The sequence below is a fragment of the Cyanistes caeruleus genome, chromosome 6 (assembly GCF_971803275.1).
Source record: "Cyanistes caeruleus chromosome 6, bCyaCae1.hap1.1, whole genome shotgun sequence".
In the NCBI taxonomy this organism is placed as follows: domain Eukaryota; kingdom Metazoa; phylum Chordata; class Aves; order Passeriformes; family Paridae; genus Cyanistes; species Cyanistes caeruleus.
Genome location: NC_141706.1, coordinates 38,671,589 through 38,694,048, shown reverse-complemented (window position 1 = coordinate 38,694,048; position 22,460 = coordinate 38,671,589). Strand labels below are relative to the sequence as shown.

Here is a 22,460-nt window from a genome sequence, read left to right as displayed (position 1 = left end):
GCAAGTAAAATCTATTTATCTTAGTTTATTTAACTTCTCCCTCCACTATGTATTGTAAACTGACAGAATTAGGTTTATGAGTCCTTCAGTATGTGTATGTACAAAAATAGTTGAAAAAGCCCTTGTTTATGCTTCACCGAATCTACGCCACACCTGGTTACCAACTCATATTTTCAGCATTCCTTATAGGAAATTTTAAAAAGCTGAGTTAGTCACCTGGAAATGAGCCACCTAAACAAGGCTTCCCTAAGTCATGAATATTGAGAAATGGAGTCAGTTATGTGATTGCTTTTGAGAGGAAGCGGTAGGGACAGGACGGTTTACTCCCTGGCAAAGCTTCACCTAGTTTTGGACAGCTTTTGTTAGAGGAGGGGGGTTCAGGGCTTCTTACGAGTCTTTATAAAGCTTATTCAGACATCTCACATCTGTCAAAGATGTGATTCAAAGCACTTAAGTCCCATCCACGTTTGGTGAAGACTCCAGAAGATGACAGAGAACAACTTAGTTGAGTGCCTGAGGCTGCCTGAGGTAGGTGCGAACCATCCCAAAGACTTCTGCCGCATCTTCTATGTTTATGTTGGACCTCCTAAAAATACCTAGTGCCATTTGGAGCTGCCAATTGTTGGAAATCATGATTTTGCTCGTCCTGTAACTGTGAGACTGTCCTAAAAAAATCAGAAATTTAAACAGCGCTCTCCCCAGTGTTTACTTTGCGAGTTTTTCAGTCATTGCGCCACATTTTAAAAACAGCCACAAAATCTAGAAACTTACTTGACAAGATTCTCACATAACCATTGTCTCCTGGAGCTGGGACCTCGAGTTAACATGAAATAACTTGAGCCTTGTGATAAAATCATGAGAACTGGCAAGACGGGCATCTATTCACCTCAGAGGAAAATCTGCCTCGTTAAACGTGTAACTCTGGGTTACCAGACTACTCCTTGGGAGCGCGGAGAAAGGATTTGGCTCTGCCGAGGAAAGCCCTGGTGGCTGTCAGGAGAGCACCGGCGCTGCAGCACAGACCGGGGGAGCCGCGCTGCCTCGCCCGGGCCAGGGGGCTGTGCCCGGCAGGGCAGGAAAGGCCCCGGCCGCAGCCGGAGCTCCCCACGAAGCCGCAGCAGCGCCGGCCCGCGGCCCTCACAGCCCCGCTCCAGGCCGCATCCAGCCCTTCCACGGGGGCGGCAGCAGCAGCGCCGGCCGCCCAAGAACCACCGATCCCGGCCGCGGAACTGGGCCGGCCTCGAGGTCCAGCCTGGGTGGCCCCAGGGGAGGCCTCCCGCTGTGCAGCAGGGCGCCATGAGGTGGGGCCAGAGCACCGCCGCCGGGCCGGGGGTGCCGCTGCCCCCGCGGAGCCGCGGCCCGGCCCGGCCGTGCTCGGTGCCAGCCCCGGCGCGGCGCGGAGCGGCACCACACGCACTGCCGCGGGTGGGCACAGCTCCCCTCACCAACCCCCGGCAAACCTCAGCCCAACTGGGAAAGTATCGTCCCTTAGTGCCCCTTGGCTCCTGGTGGGAAACAAGCGCCCTTTGGTGCATACCACCTGAAACCACAGAACACACGCCGGAGGAGGAGGCTGTTCCTCTTTTGACAGCCCCATCAGGTTGCTCATATATGGTTTTTTTACCACGCACCGTAAAAGTGATCTTTTAAAGGTACTTGAAAGGAAGGGAGGAGACAAACAGACATACTTCCTTAGCTATTCATATCTTACAGATAAAATGTAAAGTCAATAGACACAAGACATAGCATAGCATTTAACCTCATCCTGCACTTGATTTATTGCAGATGGAAATCAACTAGAAACTGAATCACTTTGAAATTTTTACTACTGACATTAAAATTCCATGTTTGTATACATACCTCTTGTGGAGATGCTAAATACAATTTTAGCTAATTTGGCATGCACTTTGATTTGCTAGCTCTTACAAATTCATGTTAAAGGTAGACAACAAATCTCCTCTAAAATTTTAAGTAACTCATGCATTTAAAGATGTTTTAATTTGTCATCTTAAACTCCTAGGAAAAGATTTTCAAAACTAATTAGGGTCCAACAGTCTTGCAAACGCAGAAGGACCTCATTTTAGGTAACTTTAAAAAAACCCAAACAAAGTGTAGTTGTTGAATAACATCACATTCAAGTATTTTACACCTCTTTGTAACTTACCAATATTTACATACTAATTTTTTTTAGCAATTCAAAATGGATCGAAAAGGAGAGTTGTCAACAAATTTAACATCTGTTTAACTTCCCTGATCAAATAAGATTAAGGCACTAATTCTCCCTTTTACGTTTCAGTGGAAACTACCTAAGTAGCAACTTGCCAAAAATGCATAAAGGTGTTTAGCAATTATGTATTGGGTATGTTTGAAGAGATCAAGGTGCGCTCACATGTCCTGTGCTATGGGTATCTCTGATTAGCTTGTCATCTACTCTGAAGAAGATGTAGCCCAACTCTCCTATACTATGTAACAGGCCAGCTGTTAGCTGTCTGTCAAGCACCTAAAGTGGACAAGTAGTCCAGGAGCAAAAATGTCACTCCTTTGATCTGGCAAGGAGCAGCTGCTGATTTATAGAGTAGGACTTTGTTCTTCCGTTCCATTTTACTTTCTTTCCTAAGGCAGAACCACAAAATCCAGCAGAAAAAAAAAAAGTGCCATTCTCTGCAACATCAACAAGCTCTGACAACTGCAACAGGGTTTTTCTTGGCCCTAACAAAGCTCTCAGGCATCTCCTTTGACGCTCACCTTTTTTTTTTTTTCCTTCTTCTTTTTGCAATGCGGTAGTTATTGTTTAATTCAGCTTCTGTAAATGGAATGGACTGTGGCCAGCAAGCCTGGGGCATAAACACACCTGTATGAAAGAAGCCTTATTGTAGCAACCATCTACAACCAACCTGCACATGCACTACCAGTTTGTGAGTTCAGAAGGAATGTTCCATTTTCCCTAACAGTAAATTTTGCCTTAAGATAACTATTTTTTGTACCCACTGTCCTGTCTTGACCACTAAGCTTGTACACTTTTTCATTGTTATTAAAATCTGAAGGAAAAAAAAAGTGTATTTTTCTACCTGTCAGCCAGGGAATGTCAAGAAATTGGATCCAAAGAGCCCACTTTAAAAAAAACACAGCCAAAACATATTTATAGAAACACACTGCTGAAAGTTTGAAAACTAGGATCCTGAAGATGTCTGTTCTGTTTCAGACCTAGTGGTGCAGTTGCAAGAACCTCCAGCTTATACTGCTGCAGGTTCTCCTCAAAAAAAGCATTTGGCAAAACAAGAACAAAGTAAGAAATCGCATTTGATGCAGCCAACCAGACTGCAGCACTGCCAGCCCAGAGTCAATGCTCCATTCACTCCCTTAGAAAGTGCTCAGCAGATTCCATGTGGTGATCTGTTACTACACAGGCTGTTGAAGTCCTGTCTCGCCCATTGGTATAGCAAGAGAGTTTTCCTTTATTTCCCTTATGATGTTTTCAAGCTTATTAGCTAAAAACCCAAACCTACAGGGCACAATAAAAGGCTTCAGTGTAACACTGCTGAAGAGGAGAGAAGCTGTGTGTTTGACCCTGGTTTGTGTCCACACACATGCTGTGTTCACTTTTCTTTATACTGTAACTTTAAAAACAGACAAAAAAGGATTACAAGAACAAAGATGGGAAGAGGTGAGGGTGGTGGGGGCGACATCATGACTACAAGATCTTTTGCATATATGTTAGCTTGTGGAAATAAATAAGAACTATTACAGCCAGAGCCCTAAGGGAGGCAGGAAAATGATGATGTACAGGATAGTATAAAATGATATATTAAAAACTGTGCTGTCAGTGGAACAATAGAATATTAAGCAAAAGTCCATAATAATTGGCAGATATTTAGCTGTAGACATCTTTCTTTGGTTGGTGGGTACTAAAGTATACGTGAGAGGAAAGAGAACTAGTTAGGCAATTAGAAGTAATGGGCATAAATAATACACTATGTATAAATACATCTCCCCCTTTCCCAAGTTATAGCTCTTATCTGGATACACCTAATAACCTCTCAGTAAGTCATACCTACATGCTGACATCCCTTTTGCTTTGCTCTCAGCACTGTCTGGGTACTGGAGATTCTGCTTATGTAAATCTCTTTCTGTAGATGCAGATGTTAAATGTTTTCTCTTTAATTTTTGCCATACTAGTGGCAAAACTTCATCAAACCAGAGGGTCTAATGTCTTAGTAGTTAAAGATGTGTTGACACCACACAGCACGAGACTGCAGCCTGCCATGTTATGGAATATACGCTTCTCAGTGATGAGCTGGTAGCAGAACAAATGTGGAACAATTATATTAAGTATGCCAAGATGAAGAGGTAAATATACAGATCTTCCCAATGCCATACTGGTGAAAATTTTGCTATCTCTCATCCCATCTTGTGTTCTTTGTATTTCGCATGAATCAGAGGGAAATGTTCTAAAAAGATTTTTGAGAGTTTCTGACATATGAGCATGTTTCATGGGTGCTTGTATTTTAGTTGTAAGCCAAACTGGTTTGGGATGGAAAAATTGAGAATCTCTGTAGAACCATTTCCTCAGCCGATCACTCTGGATCCCAGGCTCTCATATTTCCTGACCTTCATCTCTCCAGGGCTCAGTCTTGCTCCCTAGCCTACCTTGCTGGCTCCCCAGAGATAATTGCAAAGTACAGCTGGCAAGTCAGTGATAAAGCTTGCTGGTGCTCTGCAAGGGTCCTAGATGGCCAGATATGCTGTGATTGAGGACATATATATAAATATTACACCATTTCTTGTCTCTCTTCTTTTTTGAACAAGCTTCTGTCTTCTGAACAAGCAAGGACTGAAATATTGAATGTTTGCTCTTTCTAAAACATTTGAAAGGCTGGGTTCTCCTGATTTCAATACTAAGTTGGCTTATGGGCAGAGCAGAGCATTGAAGAAGCCTGTGCTCAAGTGCACAACGTTTCAGTTGTTGGCTTTCCCAGCTAAAGAGAGGCCTTCTTCTAATTCTTTCCTCTGTTAAAGGATGGGTAGCAGGAGATGGTTTTTTTTTAATGCAGTCGTTAGCACTTAAATAGCTCATGTGAAAATTAAATCCTACCACAGAAAGAAACTTGAAACATATTTCTTCAGTCAAAACTGGCTAGTTCTGTAATGTGTTCCACTATCCCACATTTTGCATACAATTGAGATATTTGTCATGAAATGAAACCCAATCTATATAACCTATCTAATATTTACCTTTCTTTATGAGAGCAGTTTGGAAACTGTGTGTGATCTTACATAATTTTAATAACTGGTTGCTGATGGATTTCAATATTAGCTCTGACTGCTCTCACTGATAGGATGTTGAGGCTTAATTTTCAGAATTTCACTAATTGTTCCTAGGCTGTGTAGGGGTAAAGGCATCTTAGAATGTGTGTATAAACCTGCATTTGAGCACACAAAACTGGTAATTGCAGGGACATATCCAACAATGCATAATTTCATCCTGGTCTAGTAAAGCACTCAGATGTAGAAGGCAAATTTTCAAAACGATCAAGTTCTGTTATCAAAATCATCATAGACTCTGTAAAACTAATCCCAAATGTTCATTGAATTTCTGACTTAAAAGATAATACTACCAAATGGGTGTTGACATTAGTGCCTAAATTATAGGCAATCTGCTCTCAAGGAATTTTCTGTCTCTGGTTAGATGTTCCAGGAATCACCAGAAGGTGGACTTAGATACCTAACTACATTTTTTTAGTTAAAAAAAAAAGAAAAAAAGCCATCACTTAACACTGAAAATGCCTACATTGTTTAGGCATGTAGATTTCTACTTTTTAAGATCCCATCCCACCTTAATTTTCACTGCTTTGTATTTGTGTTCCTAACAGTCAGTTACTTCCTGCAGTAACTGCGCTCTGTCTCCAAGTTAAGACATTTATGTCCAATCAGGATTCCTATGGATCCTTTTAGACAGACAGACATCTTAGGACAGGCCTGTTCGTCCTTATAATAACAGAGATAAATATCTCTCCTTTTTAGCTGACACCATAATTATTTGGCTGTTTATCTGAAAAGAAGGAGATCAAGTTTTACCTCCCTATCCTGCTTGATTTGGAACACAGACATGAGCATGGGTCCATCACATTCTAAAGGAGTATCTGAATCACCCACAGAGTCAGTACAATAAACAAAGCCCTTTCAGTTCATGTTCTGAAGATGTTCCACCCAAATTAAGCAATTTTACAGCCATAATTAACCAGCACTTCACTTTCACACATCTGAAGTTGGAACCTTCACCAAGAGGCTGTTATAGTCAAGCCCATGTTCTTAATTAATTTTGTTCTAGTGACTAGTTGTTACATACACAAAAGAACTGGAAATCAGGAGAACAAGAAAGGCATGATAGTGAAGAAGAGTAAAGATGGAGCATTATGTTCAATAGCCCATTGATTGAGAAACTCAACTCAATTGGAACAGTTAAGACATTGATTTAAATCAAGATGAAGAGAAGACCTGCAAACATATATTCTATTTAACAAGTGAATTTTCTAGCCAATGAGCCATTGAGGATAGCTCTACCCCATTTGACTCTTTTGTGCAAAGCTTGGTATGGCTGATGTACAAGAACTTTGACTGAGTTTGGCCCTTGAGGAAGTTTGGTCCTTGAGGGAAGGCTGATTTTGTGTTGAAAGATGTGTTGCTGTGGAACAGGTTACTGTCTATTTTCACTGTATATGTATTTATGTTCCTACTCTGTCCTGGAGGTCCTGTATACAATAAAATAACCATAGACAGAGCAATATCTCACTTTATGGTACTGCTAGGGTTACAGTTACAGATTTCTCAATTGTAACTTTTTCTAAGCAGTTTTGTGCATGCTCACCAGTGGAAAAAGGTATTTTTTGTGGACTAAAAGTTCTTAAGCTTCTTGGGGCTAGATAGCAACTAGATGATGGTGGAAATTTCAGAAGCTGCAAAAGCTAAAAATTAACTTAAACTAAAGATTCCAGGGTTTGTGCTTGATGCTCATATGCAATTCAAACATGATACATATCTAACAGATACATATATAATAATGAGAAAATATTTTATAAAATATGCTACACGGATCTTTTATTGTGGCTTAATTAGTTCATAAGCCAATATTATAATATCACTTTCATAAGAAGTTCAAGCCAAGTTTCACAGTATCTTTAACCAAACTTTAAAAGAAATGCAAAATTTAAGGTCAATAGAAATCTAAAACAAATAAACAAAAAAATAAACAGTGAAAAGACGAAAAAATGCACCAAATTCACAGGCAGCATCTTCAAGCCAAGTAGTTCAGCAGTGTACTTTTGTGCATAAGAATTTAAAAATTAATTTGATAAGAAATTAGCCATAAATGGAACAAAAGCAATATCTTTATTTGAATTCATTGTCCAAACTGAAGAAAACTTACAAACTACAAATGCAGACACCCATTTAGATTGACTAGTCAAGGAGAATTAAATTTCCATTTCCTTTTCTTGGTTCTTCTCCAGTCTTTCCAGAGTGACTATATTATCATCCACAAAAATGTTAGCATCATTGTAATCATAAAAGCTATGCTTTATATCTTTATAAATCACATGAAGTTTAGCAGACCCTAGTAATGCCACATATGTTTTAATTCTAGTAAATTCTAGCCTAAGACAGCATAGCCTGTGGTATCTCACCTGAACTCTCTCTCACAGATATTTCAGGAAGTGCATTAGCTCTATGAGTCAGTGAAATAAATAAAAACAAATATAGTGGTCAATAGGAAAAGAAAAATTTAGCACTTTAAAAGGGGTTTTGACAAAAGCCCAAGTTGAAAGATCCAGCTGTATTTTATGTATGTCCCCTAACCACCAATCAGTTTTGCTGAGATGAGTGGTCCAGTTAGCTGCCCACTTTTTTGCCCAATTTTTGGTGCCTGATAACATGTGTTTCCAGTAAAAAAAAACAAACAAAAAAACCCAAAAAAAACCCCCTAGAGGACCTGTATGCCTTTAATTCAAGAAATTAGGGTCTATAAAAGAACAAATATGAAAACATCATAATGTGAAATTCCACAAATTTTACTGTTCCATGTAGCTGATTGCTAGGACAAATCCGATGCAAAGATGTGCAGCTAATATGGGTGCCTACGCCTCCTTTTCAAGTGTAGTAAAAACAGATAAAAATTGGAAAGAAAAAAAATCTCTTTGGGCATGTTTTGCATCCAGACCAAAAACCCCCATTTAATCCAAATTTATTCCAAGTGCTACCAAGATCATGCTCTGTTTTTTTCCAATATAGCACAGACCTATAATAACTGCTTAAGCATGCCATACAGTATTAATCTTCCTCATGAATGCTGTCCCAAACCAGTTTCCATGGAGAGAAATTAAGAGGTATGTACAGGCAAAGGAGAAAATATATGGCTAGCCAATGATACAGAAAGGCTCTTTAGATACAGAAAGGCTCTTTAGATGAGAGCTATGGTAGAAAGGAAGTATTTTTCAACTGAGATTGCTGAACTGAGGGGAGGACAGAGAGAGACAAAGTGAGAAGAGAGGAGAATAGGGGGTAAATAAAGAGAGATCTATGTTGAATTAAGTTTCAACATTTTTTAAAGAACACTGTTTTGAAAGTGATCCAGAAAAGGAGGTTGCTGAAGTGCCTAAAGTAGGAGGTGATTTTTTTTTTATGTGTGTGTGAAGCTCCAGCACTCTATACATTAAGGGGGGGATGAAGAATTGAGACTTAGAGTCCTGGGAGAAGGGGACTACAATTGTCAAGGTGGGAAGAGATGAAGGCAAAAGCAAAAGAGACATATTGTTGAAGTGGAAATAAGAAGAGGGGTGGACAATGGAGGTATGCGAAAAAGAACACTAGGTACACTAGGAAACTCATATAGGTTTGGGACAGTGGGAATAAATCTGTGAAGGAATATCAAGAAGTAAAACTCATGATTAAGAATGTCTGATAGAGTAATGTTGCTCTGGGTTCACTGTCAATGTTTCTTGCCAGGTTATAAACCCATATATATAAAATGATACGAAAACATGAACTTCATTTAGATAATACTCTGTTTTGTTAAGTTAGCCAAGCAATCTGCAGTAGCTGTACCTGTGGCTTGTTCTGTCTCATCAGTAATTTTAACTCTAATAGTCATTAGTGTGAAGCTTTCCATGGTATTTTAAAGGGATACTTTCCTCCCAGTTCCTGAGTTCTGTTTTGTTTGAACAGACTATGTACCCTTTAATATCTAAATAATTTTCCCTGAGAATCATCACAACACAGCTACACTTTGGAAGAGAAGATGTGGATATGGTTCTGATAAACCTCTGCAATATTTGTTAAAAAATCCCCCAAAAAACCCACAAACCCAAAATGTAGCTTTGAACAGTTTATGATTATCTATAATCAGTGTCCTTCTCCATTATATAATACAAAGAACCAAGTCCTGAAACAGTGTACATCTCTGTGAGAGGATGTACATCATAGATGTCATCAGTTGTTTAATCCTCTCTGTTTGCAGAGCATGAAGTAGGCAATAGCTTATGACTGCTTTAAACAGTGCCTGCCTACCCTATGACTTTTGAAAAGATCTCAGGATAAAGTTAGCATGATAAGGAGCTTGAGTTCTCTAAGCAACAGTTATTCAGACTGATGTCACCTATTCATTTACTGGAGACCATACAAAAAATATAAAAATAAGAAAAAAGACTTGACAGATGGACTTAAGTCTGAAAGGGCAGCAACACTATCATTGCCACTATGTGCATAAAACCTGAGCTTGATGTTGGCCTACTTAAAATTACTATTTTTCTATGAAGGGTTGGCAAAGTAATTTATAAAGTGATGGGGTAAAAGCAAGAGAAATCCCATTAAAGGTTTTCCTTTTCTTTAACTGAGAGTGAACAGAGTAGGACTGTTTGAGTTTGAACCACTTATTACCTTTGTACATTTGTCTTTCTTAACTTCTATTAACTGATTAGATTTCCCTTAGAAGTAATTGTTCATTGATAGATAATTGTATCATTGTGGCTTCTTATTGGGGAAAAGTATTACATCCACACACTTAAGATAGATAAAACCAGATGGATGTATCTGCCTGTCCATCAATCTCTGTACTCAAGAAGCCTTTGGGTATTTTTAGAGAATTTAAATCAGTTGCAAACAAAAGGGGCATTTTAAAAAAGGAAAATACACTTAATTAACAAGGTGTCAAAATTATTTTATTGTCAACATCCACAATATCTGTGACACGGTGATGTTGTGTAACTTGAATACTAGTTCTCAGAACCATAATGAGTAGCTATTAGAAAAAGCAGGGACTTATTATTAGTATCCCCACAGAGTTATCTTCTAAATTATTTATACTTGCAACACTTTCACATAATGGCAGTTTTAAATTCAAGCAAACAAAGCAAACCACACAATAAAGAGAGGGGAAGAGAATTGTACAGAAACCTTTTCTGAATATATGTAGTTAGAAAGGCGAGTCAAACAAACTAATCAGATTTCGTTTCCTACTCAAATTCTCATGAGATTTGCAATAGACAGCATCAAAGCTTTCTGGGGTTGTGTCACCTTGATAAAGGATTGAGCAGCACTGTATCTGTTTTACGTCTCACATCTAAAATGTAAAGGAATGCAACTTTATTTGTCTGGTGCAAGTTTGCTTATTGTCTTTGAAATTCCACAGCAGACCCTCCACAAAAAGCTTAGCTATCAGAAGGGTGCAAATAACACCAGAGCCCTGTGTTCTCTTATGTTCATCCCCTAGGTTATGGTGCTAGGTTTGCTTAGGAGTTGGGGGGGAGCAGCAGGGAAGGATTGTTGGTTTTATATAAACTTTATATTGTGGATTACTGATTCTGCTTTCCACACATGCTTTACTAATACATAGTGTAATGATTAACACTTCAGGGGTCAATGATTTTCAGAAAAATTGAGGTGGGATGCCTTCTTTTTTTTAAAAAAAACCCTTCAGCCAAACTCGTCTGCTCAGTGCAGAGATAATTTGAGTTAAATTGAAGAGAAAATAGCTCAGACTGAAGACTCTAATGGTCTCCTTCTGATCTTAAACTGTTTGCATTTATGAACATATAAAGATCATCCTGTCCACTTTCCATTAACTAGCCTATGAGTTTTGTCTTAACCATCAAAACAAATTCCAGCTGAAATCACTTTCTTATTAGATTACTGTGCAGTTACATTTGGTTACTTTAAAAACAAGTATCTACCCCACAAAAAGAAAAATCCCCAGCATGTTTTTTCCCCATAATAGAAATGCATAGCTAAATGCTCTCAGCTTTTTGTCAGTCATAATAGAAGCAGGCTTTAAAAGTACACAGTTATTCTGAGCACCTCTTTTTCTGGGCATTTGGTTTAAGGTGCCCAAAATAAACACACAATGAAAATGCTAGCCTTCTTTTTAAGTAAAATGACCCTTACACATACTAAAAATGTTATTTGCCTTATGCTGCTTCAGTTGCACAACAGCCCCCTCATTGATTACCGTCGAGTTACATTAGTTTAAAATTGGAGTAACTGAGTAGTGGATCAGGTCCTATAGTCAGACATATGTTTTCCACTAGATAATGGCTACTTATATATTTATGAATTTTAAAATGCTTTTCAATTCAATTATCATTGTTACTGTGTGCAGGAAGTAAAGAAGTAAATTGCAACCAAGCTTTCAGGGGTTTATTCCCTCATGAAGCTCTTGTATTTCAAGTGTCAGGGGAAGGTAACTGTACAGTGCCCTCTACATAATAAATGACACGGTTGAATATTCTTAATGTTTTTGTGTTTGTGGTTTTAGGGACAGAACTATTACCTGTTGCTATGTAAAATATAATGAAGGATACTGATAATCAACCCAGGACAGATACTATGCTATCCTGTCTTTAACCAAGCTGCAAAGTTTCAAAGAGGTGCAAAATAATTGCTACTCAGATCTATTCTGTTCTGATCACCCCTAGAAACAGAAAGTACTCACAAAGTGATAAACAGCTTTCAGGCAAATGCATAACTCCAGTGTCAACTGGAGTTATGTGCAGACACTCAGAGCAGAAATAGTATATAGCTCTCCATTCCTGAACATGACAGTCATAATAAACCTTAACCTCAACATTCCCTGCTTTCCTCAACCACAGCTAAAAATGCTGCACACATTTATACCATCTAATGAACTAGACATTAAAAGGAAACCACAGATCTATACAAGTAGATTATCAGGAAGAGAAGTGTGAAGTGAATACTTGCTCATTACAGTATCATGGTAGTTACAAAAAGGAAAGACCTAATAAATCACTGTTGTCATTCTTCAGCAAGAGTAGGGGATAGTCTGCCATTGGAGGTCCCACCAGCTACTAAAATAACTGCTTGTAAAGTGTATAGTGCAAACATATAACGCAAAATCTTTGGGGACAGAAACTCAGACTCACCGTGGCGAACCTGGAAAAGAAGATGGATGTTTATTTTACTCTTTGATGGCAATACAAAGGAAGGAGAGACTATGGAGCAAAGGACTTGGAGAGTATTTTTGAGACTGTTACCTACTCTCTTTATTGGTATAAACCAATTAATTGTAGATGATGACTCTGATTATGAAAAGGAGGGAGAGGTATAAGACTTGCTCTTTCAGAAGCAAGTAAATAAAGAAAGAGTAGGAGTGAGTGGAGTTTAGAACTGACTCCTTTTCCACCCACACCTCCTTGAAGCCAGGAAAACATCCAGGATTGAAATGATCAAAACCTATAGCAAATAGTGGTCAGTAATGAATACATATTACTGTAATGAGCAAACACAAAGAACAAAACTCTGCTATTGTTATGCCTCAGAGACATATTTCATGCTATTCCTACAGTTTCACTAATAACCAAATCCTTAGTCTACCCAATGCCCAGTTTTCTGTTGGTTAATAATATTAATAATTGGTTTTTGTCCTGTCTCACCTCTCATTTCCCTTGTTTTGACATGATACATTTTCTATTGTTTTTTGAGACAATTTGACAATAAAGGGCAGAAAAATATCTAGCTACTAATATATCCATTCTTCTACACAGCACAGGATTTACCTTCCTCTGATTGAAATTCTGATGGTGGCTGAGGGCCTGATTGCACTAGCTACAATTACTAGAATCTGGTTTACAATTTGTTCTGTAACTGTTATTCACATGTAACTTTTCAGAAGTCTTTCTAAAATTATTTTTTATGCAGATAATTAGACTGATATTTAAGAATTCTAATCTCATATAAATGCTCAATCAAAACACATATTTTCCTGTGAGCTAAAAATGTCTAGATTTCAGTTTTGATTCTCAAAAGAATGTTATTGTTCCTTCAGGACGTGAAATGGAACATAAAAAAGTACTTTACCTCACCATTTGAATTGGATAAATTTTTTCTCCTCTTTTTTTCTTTATTTTTGAATGTTTAATTGATTATTGTTGTTTGGGATTTTTTCCCTTAATATCTTTATCTTTTTCTCCTGTAAGTTTGGGTTTAATGCTTTTAAAAAAGCTACAAAAAGAATATCGTCCTCATTTTGTGCTTTTTCTTTTGTATATTTAATTCCTAAATGAAAAATAGACATTTTCAATTTCAGGACCCTGTCAGTCAGATGTCTCTCTTAAGGGAATACCAAAGAGAATAACAACTAATTCTGACTGTATGATGTGTATTCCAAGATTCACCTTTTTTTTAACAGCCAAAAAACAAATTCTGGTAATTGAGTTTTTGGCAAATACTAGTAGGAACTGGACGAAAACTTAGAGCTGAAATTGCAAATATTTTGGCATATGAAATACTTTTTTATCCATAAGATAAACCTTTTACCAAGTGGTAGATGGACAAATTACAATGTCCTCATGATTGTCTGGGTTAATGCTTCCCTCAGAAAGGGGGGAGGAAAGAAAAGGGTTTGAAAAAGCCCAATAAATAATCTTTTACCTTTGCAGACGGTAAAAAGAAATGCAATTCAGCAATCAGAAAGAAGAGGGAAAAAATGACCTCTGGAAGTGGGAGGGCAGAATATAGAGATACAGAAGGAATTTACTTGTAGAGTGTGCACAGAAAAGTCATATACCTGAAATGACTGGTTCTTGTTCAAATACATTTGTGGGCAAACCCACATTTTGCGTTGGGGAAGCACAATTTAAGCCAAAACATGGTAGAATGTGGTATCTCCATGATCATATTTCAATACAAGTTATTAGAATCCCTGGTTTAAAAAGGAGAAGAGTGTTGATGTAGACTTCAGAAATTGTGACGGCAGGCAAAACAACTTTTTGCACTTATGATGAGAAAATACATATGCTTCTCTACATTTTGTTTTACTTCAGCTCTATTTAGTTTTAATCCAAGTCTATTTTAAGGGATTTCTTTTAGATACATTTCTATTTCTATTAAGCACATGAACTTGAGATTCTTTGTAATGCATGGGTCATTTGAAAACAAATGCCATCATCTGCCTGATGAAGTGAACACCAGGGAGAGGGATAGCAAAGTCAATTCACTTTGCTATCTAGTGAATTCTAGTGAAAGAAACTACAGAAGAACGAGAGGTGGAAGTGTGCTGAAGTGAGGACACGGTTTAGTGGTAAACTTGGTGGTAGTGCTAGGTTGACAATAGAACTTGGTGGTCTTAGGGGTGTTTTCCAACCTTAACGATTTTATGATTCTATGATTCTGAGTGTCATGATCTAGCAGTTTTCAGGGACCTAGTTCTAGGCCATCACATGAATGGCAAGGCTGATTTTTCCCTGGCTTTGCACCGTGTAAAACCTCTCAGTGACAACAAAGTTTATCTTAATTTACTTTGGGACAATCGGGAGTGTTATTGGATCAGAACCTCCCAAAATTTTATATTATATGGGTCCCTTCCAACTCAAAATATCCTATGATTCTATATTTTACAGTATATAAATTGCAGGCACAGTAACTATTGGACCTTGAAGGAAGGTGCAAGTAATAAGCATCATGCATCCTCTTTTTCCTTTAAATGAAACTATTTTATGTATTTGAAGATTATAAGTAAACAAATTGATTAAAGCAGTCATTCCTTCCTTGCCAGGTCATCTTTTTCTTAATCTTGAGATTCACAGCAGAAGTGAAGCATGCCAGAGCACCTTCTGATTTATCTGACGCTGATATTTTTTGCTTATTTTACAGTGGACGGAGACAAGAACCTTTATGCCCTTTTCTGAGCCTGCCAGTGTAAGCATAAAATACTGTGTTCCCACTGAAACAATTCATGTCACAGGTAGCTTGCATCCTCTTAAATGGCTGTTTCTTGGAAGTAAGTTATTGTGCAAAGTCAGGGTCAGAGTAGGCTATTACAGACCAAGCATCAAGAACACATGGGGAGGGGCATTGCTGGAGAGGAGTCCATGGGGATAACTCCCCACTGTATTGCCTCCCTGGTGGTATATCCTGCATTTCTACTGCACATTGTTCATTTAGAGTCACCATATACAGCAGAAACAATTCATACACCCCAAATTTGCAGGCGTAAATGTTCATAAAATCTGTGCCCTGAGGTCAAGATAAAACACCTATGTCAGGTACATGTTTTGTAGTGTGGTTTCTCTGTGATTTCATGTGCTGGTCAACAGTAGTAAACACAGTTATGCTAGTGAAGAGTGTTGAGGGTTGTTACAGCTCTGTGGTGTTACTGTAGTATCTTCAGTCATTTGTTATTATCTCTGTGTCATGACACATAGAAAAAAGGAAGAGATGGACACAAATTGCTGCAGTCCTCTACGGGAAACAGGACACATATATCTGTGTGTTGTCCTGCAAAAGCTCTTTGAGTACATTATTTCAAATGCTATTTGAGGACTGATTTGAAATTCAAAACTGAAATCTGTGGAAAAACTGCAGCTCATCTCAACAGGCTTCAGAACAGGAACATGGACAATGAGGAGAGACTCAAGGAATAAAACTTCTTTGAAAATATGATCTTAATCTGCCCCAAACACTGCCTCACTTAGATTATCTACACAGAGACAGTGTGATTTTCTGGGAAAGCCAGAGAATGAAGCAGCAAAATGCGTTTATATTTAAGAGGAAAAAAAATAAAATGTTTTTATGTTATGTTAATGCTTTTCCACCTAACATATTTTAGTTATATTTTTTATACTTTTATATCTTACGCTATAATATGTTGTCACATAATACAAAAATATGTTAGTATGATATTCCAAGAACAAGCTTTTGCAGTTTTTCAACAGTTCAAATTTGTTGCTTCCGTGTTTAACTATTGTTTGAACACCTCTGTGGAAGCACACAGCTCCATGTCAGTGCTACAGTCTGCTGTCTGTACCCTGTTCACATGCTGAATCCACTTCCTGACTTCACTATTAATACTTATTGTCAGAAAGGCTGTGCAGACAATTATAACCTTGTCAGGTGATTGAATACTTTAGGGGACAGATTTCCAAAGCTATCCATGTACATAAAACAGATATGTGTGTCGTATTTATAAAAGTATGTGAGGGTTTTGATGCTGACCCACCTACTGTGGCACACAGTGAGGTTTGAATCTCAGCTGGAGCTTCTAGGAGCTGTCTTATTATGACTAACAAGTCTACAGGTCAGGTGTCCTGGACTAGTTCTCCAAAAGAGGAGAACCCGAAGTTTCTGAGTAGAGTTATAGGAAATATTTGCAGTAAGCACAATCAAATGAAATTAATATAATGCTGGATTTCAGCAGAAAACACACACACCTCAGCCATAGTTCATGAAGTGATTTTGGACTCATCTTTAATTTTGCTTTACTATCATATCATATTTCAAATCTAAAGGAATTGTTATAGCCAAACTGGTGCTCAAACCACAGCACTGTTTCTGGGTTTGTCTGTGAAATTTGGAAAGAAAAAGAAAATTACATTTAAGCCAGAATTTTGGCATATACAAATAAACAGAAAGTCATGTGGCTGAGGAATGAAGTTCTTCCTCAGAACTGCTTTTATGCAAACATGACCCTCCAGAACTTCAATGAGCCAAAGACTGTTGAGACTTGCTCTCCCTGATTTAGCAGTTTACTTAAGCGTGTGCCTGTCTATAAGCATATGGATAACTTCATTAACATGACTGAGAGTTAGGCAGGTGCTATGACAGCCTAATGGAGTTAGGCCTTGTCTGAGGAGTGAGTTCTGAGTGTTTGTTCTTGAACAAGTCAGCCAACAGTCATCTTGGCTTTTGCTGAGCAGACTGCTTTGTCCTTTGTATCGGTGGCCTTTGACTAAACTTACCAATAGGTTAGTCAGCAAGAGTGAAAATTTTGGGTTGTGCATAAAATTGTTTTAGCTCATTATAATTAAAGGCATATACATCAATCATGAATTTTATTTTTAAAAAAATTCTAAAGTAATGATTCACTTCAGGAAAAAACACCTGTAAGTAAGATGGCATCCACATTTCATCCATACAGAGAGTAAAGTCTGAGAAATGAGGGTTCAAGGAAAAGACTTATGATACAGAAAGTAACTGAGAAAAGGTCTTATCTTGAATCAAATGAGTGGGTTTTTCCTGAGTTCACTCCCCAGATCTGAGTAGCAAGAACTTCAAGGGATCAGCAGCACTCCATCTTTACCCCCAGAAAAAAATATTGTTCTCCTGTGTAGAAGTGAACTCTAAATTACTGTGCCTTCATTTCTCTCCTCCTGTTACAGCTCTGATCGACTAAACTACTGGGTTTCAGAAGGCACTGAAAAGTTAAAGTTGAGAGAAGGAAAGACATCCTGGAAAACATACATGGACAGACCTCACCACATTGAAGAGTGAAGTTTACTCTTCACAAAAGAGTGCGGTGTTAAGGAAGTTCCACATGGTTTTAAAGTTAATAGAAAATTCCTGATTTATTTTTCAATATAAACCCCAGAAATATTCTCAGTGTCTTCCAAAGCACTTACTGGCTGCTTTACAGGACACTCTGCCTATCAACATATAATATATTCATTTTTGAGATATAGCATTGCTTTTAAAATGTAGGTTGGTTTTTTTTTTTGCTTTGTTCCCTCCATGTAAAATGGAATATTCTTCTTACACAGGGAAAGTAGTCTTTATTAAACTTGCAGGCTTACAAATGAACAAGGCCAGACAATGTAAAGAGCTGAAAAAACTTTTTTGGGTGTTGATTTATGTTGAAACAAGCAAGTGAAATACAGCATATTTTATATTGTCTGATAAAAGATGGTTTATAAAAAGCCCTTCAAAATGCAATGTTTTGAAAACCACAATGAAAAATGAATTTTTGATAAGTCTTGCCTCAGTGATAGTCTTGGCCAAGAAGAGATTTCTACTGTACAAGTGCAATACAGAAATTTGACTTTAGAAACTCTGTATGGGACTGTGTTTTACATCAGTCATTAAATTTAGGTAAGGAATCCAGAAGGAAAAGAAAGAAGTGATAGAACCAGTAGATATCAAAGAATTATTACAATCTATTTAAGGCGAGAAGGACATTCTGGACTATAATTTTTCTGATAATACAGAAATGCCCCACTCTGATGACCCGAAGTTTTAATCTCCTTCTGCTTTCACTGGTATTTTTTAAGATGAAACACATTAAACCTTCCAATTTCTCCCAGTTCTCAGTTTTTCCTGGAAAAAACAATGATGCTCTTTCATCATTGGTAACATCAAACTAACAAGTTCACCATTCCAACATTACCCTCCAAATAAGACAAAAAAAGGAAGACAGCTGAGTTTTCAGAGAGGTGTAGAAAGGCCTGTCATTCTGGATTATTCACTTTTGTATACCAGTCTCTAGACATGACTGTCTCTGAAAGTTCTGACTTGACTTCTGCCAAGCCAGCATTCCTGATGCTGCATTGACCCACATCTTGGATATATACATCATTTAATACAAAGCCAGTATAAGATAGTCTTAATAGGTATTGTGGGCTTTTGTATGCACTGAGTGTGGAGTTGATCACATAAGGTGCAAAACATTCCCAAATCAGCTTTAATCACATTTTTCTGAGCAGAAAGGTTTTATCAGAGCATGTGCCCTTTAGGGATCTTATGTTGTTCAAGCACTTCTATTCTTCCTCTTCACTTATTTTTGATGTTAAGTGGTAAGAAAAGCTAATTATACCTTTACTGTTCCATTGGGCCAGGTTTCACTGGATGTAAATCACTTTGGTTTAGTTATCCTGATTACTATTATAATGTTAATTTTTGCATTCTCACTGTCCTAGAAAGCAACTATCATAGCACTGCACTCCTAGGGTACCTCGATTTGAGCACCTGTAAATGCCCAGTTCCCAATAAGGGAATTGAGGCTACATAGAGTTTTCTGGTGTACTTGTTGCCAAATGGAAAGGGGACAACTTCCTAAGAACATATTGACATCATATTCCCTTAAACCTCAACCCAGACCAAAGGTTAACTAACAGTTTAGGAAACCAAATTACCAGATTACCAGATTTCCTTGTTATTTAACATTTCTCCACCAGCAGCACACCTTGAATTAACTCAGGCAGTCCAGTGAGTTCATGTTTTGAAACTTTTGAACTTCATTTCGGAGAAGTGAAAGTGTGTTTACCCCCTTGTTGTGAACTCTCCAGAGAAAAAATGTTCAGTGTAATAAGCATAAGCATTGCTACCTGTCAGGAACTTGTGGCAAGACCAGTAGCAGCGATTAGCTAAAAATGTTGAAATTGCACAGACCTGTGTTTATGCCAGGAATTCATTTGGCCATTAAGTTTGGATTTTATCTGGATTTTAAAAATTCTGAAGAGCTGTGTTACTTTGAAGTCGGTGTCTTAGATTTGGGCTGACCTTTCCTATTCTAGCTCAAAAACACAGATAACAAGCAATTTAATACTATAACTAGTATTTTAACAGCCACAAGGACCTAGTAAAAGTGTGATATTTTTTCCCAAGTTTTCAAATCATCTATCTTTCTCTACAGTTTACAAAATTGCAGTCACCCTGGCATCTTCTGAAATGTAAGCAGGGCTGTTGGTTTTCATGTGTTTTTTGTTTTGTTTTGGTTTTGTTTGTTTTTACCAATAGATCTTTTTGAAAAGAAAAGCCTAAGTGTTACATAGAATTACAGTTCTTAAATAACAAATAATACTGTATAAGCCTCTCTTCCTACGTGTTTTCCTTAGTAGTCTGTGGGAGAAGGGGGAAATGCAAGAATTCAATGAAACATAAGCAGCAAGTAAACCTTTCTATCCTCTCCAATTACACAAAAATAGGAAGGGAGCATCATTTTCAAAGGAACAAATGTTACACAAGACATGCCCTTTAAATCCTTTTTAAGGCTCCGTGACCTGTAAAACTATCTGCAATATCAGCAACAGAAAGCTTTGCACAGAACAAATGCTTATGTTTTATGTGTACTGTATTTGCTAATCATTAGTTCATAAGCAAGAGCAGATATACAGTGTGCTATAAATAATGGCGGGAATGTAAAAGTGAATTGATCTGTCTGGCTATCTAGTAATACTCCTGGCAGAGAACCAGTTTTGAATGGCTGCCAACTACCATAGACCCAGCCAGGGATTTGTCTAGGGGTCTTGCCCTGTCAGGCAGAAAACAGTCTTAAGCTGAGCTCCCAGAACTGTGAGCACCGCCTACTGCTCAACAATGAGCATTTCCTGCAGCGTCCCCTTTACCCACTTAGTTAAATAGCAGAAAACATGCACGAGTTACCAAGCTATGAAACCAAGCATCTAAAAATATTAATCACTGGATAGAGAGGTCAGCGTGCTTGTGAATTGAAGTGAAATACATTGTTCAAATTGACTACGCGCACGGAGAGTGAGAAACTGAGAGCGAGATCCACACAGGCACACAGACACGCACAAATATGCTAAATTTATTCTGTTGCCAGAGCCCTTAAAGCATTCCACAAATGTATGGTAGCTACTGTGCCGAAATCCTCATGGGTGAGGTAGTAAACAGGCAGAAGAACGGAAGCATATATAGTGATCTAGATATTTTTAAGAGGATAATTATGCTAAATAATGTGATTGTAATAGAAACAAATGGGGTGGGGCTTTATTACCGGAAAGAAAGGAGGTGGCTCAGAAGCAAGTCCTGACAGCAAAATTATTTCCCCATCTCTAGTGCAAATGGAGCAAAATGGTGGGCTAATTTTCCCCTCTTCCTTTAAGTCAGTCATGCTGATCCACTTATTGCATTGCTTGAACTAGTTTTCCCTGTGTATAAACATGGAAAGACAGCTCAGGCAGCAAACTTACCTCGGGATGCCTTGCAGGGATTCAATAATGTGCCTGCTTGGCACTGTTTCTTGTATCCCTCAAGGCTCTCTCCCAATCTCTTTGTAAGATCAGCCCTGGCTCAAAAAAAAAAAAAAAAAAAAAGAAAAAAAAAAAAAAAAAAGAAGACGAAGAAGAAGAGGAAGAAAAAAAAGGAGTCCTATCAAATGATACAGTTCAGCTTAATGTAATCTCTTTTCTAGGTGATTCTGATTCACTGTTTGGTACAGAATCAGAGCGATCAGGGTGTCTCCGTTCATGTGTGTGTGTGTGTGTGTGTGTGTGCACGCACGTGTGCGGGCACACTGATTACGTCTGCCCAGTATTTATATTCCTATATAGAGCTATATATTATCTTTGCTTACAAAGAGAGGACAAGTTGCTAATTAAGTACTGGTAAATTGAATTTCTTCAAAGTAGAGCTTATAGATCAGAGACCACAGGACTTGGGTTGCTGCTCTGGTTTTGAATTTGGTATGGCTTTATTGGATTTTATAAATACCAACCAAATTCAAACAAAACTGATTTAGATTTCACCTCATCACTTAAAATATATTTTGTAGAGTACAGCCTGTGCAGTAATCCTCTGCTATACTTTAATTTGGTTTTAATTTTATAGGCCCTGTTTTAACTGCATATTTCCAGACCTTTATTTCTCTCACAGCTCTTAGCAAAATGGTAGCTCATAAACACAAGCTCTGCTGTATAGACTTTGCATTTCATCCCAAAGTATTTCCTTTTTTATAGCCATGGTCTTTCCATCTTAGTGCTCTGAGCTTGGGTCACAAATCTCACTGCTATTCCAGTGTGTGACATCTTCGCTCGTTTGCCGCTGCTCATTAACAAACAATACTGCTGTGAAATTGGTTTAATGACAAAGTAATAAAATTGCTATTCTGCTCACAGATTGCCTGAGGCACTTTGAGCTCCTACAAGGCTTACTGTGGGTGCCAAGATACATTAAGCTGCTTATTCGTAAAAACTGCATCATCCGTTTTTTTCACAGGTTTTTTCCTTTCCCTATCTAGCCCCTGCTTCTTTTTATCTTCAAATAAAAAGATATATTTGCTTATGTTCTTCCATGCTGTCAAGTTTTTACTTTCATGCATATTTCTGGAAAATGAAAGTGTATTTCATTTCATTTTTCTTTTTAAAAGGTCACTCTGTCCCTATTTCAACGTTGTTCCTGGACTCCAAACCCTTTGCAATGCAACATTAAGGGAAACTTATTTTAATATA

At 38.0% G+C, this 22,460-nt stretch overlaps 1 protein-coding gene and 1 long non-coding RNA gene across 10 annotated transcripts in view; one reads left to right on the top strand and one right to left on the bottom strand.

Moving 5' to 3' along the window:
* MEIS2 (Meis homeobox 2) overlaps window positions 1-22,460 on the bottom strand; it is a 174,252-nt gene that overhangs the window by 12,745 nt on the left and 139,047 nt on the right. The gene's annotated exons all lie outside the window — the stretch shown is intronic.
* Window positions 1,338-20,078, top strand: LOC111930331 (uncharacterized). Its single transcript, XR_002865120.2, has 3 exons — window positions 1,338-1,652; window positions 15,154-15,198; window positions 17,658-20,078. It is a non-coding gene; the product is annotated as an uncharacterized LOC111930331 (long non-coding RNA).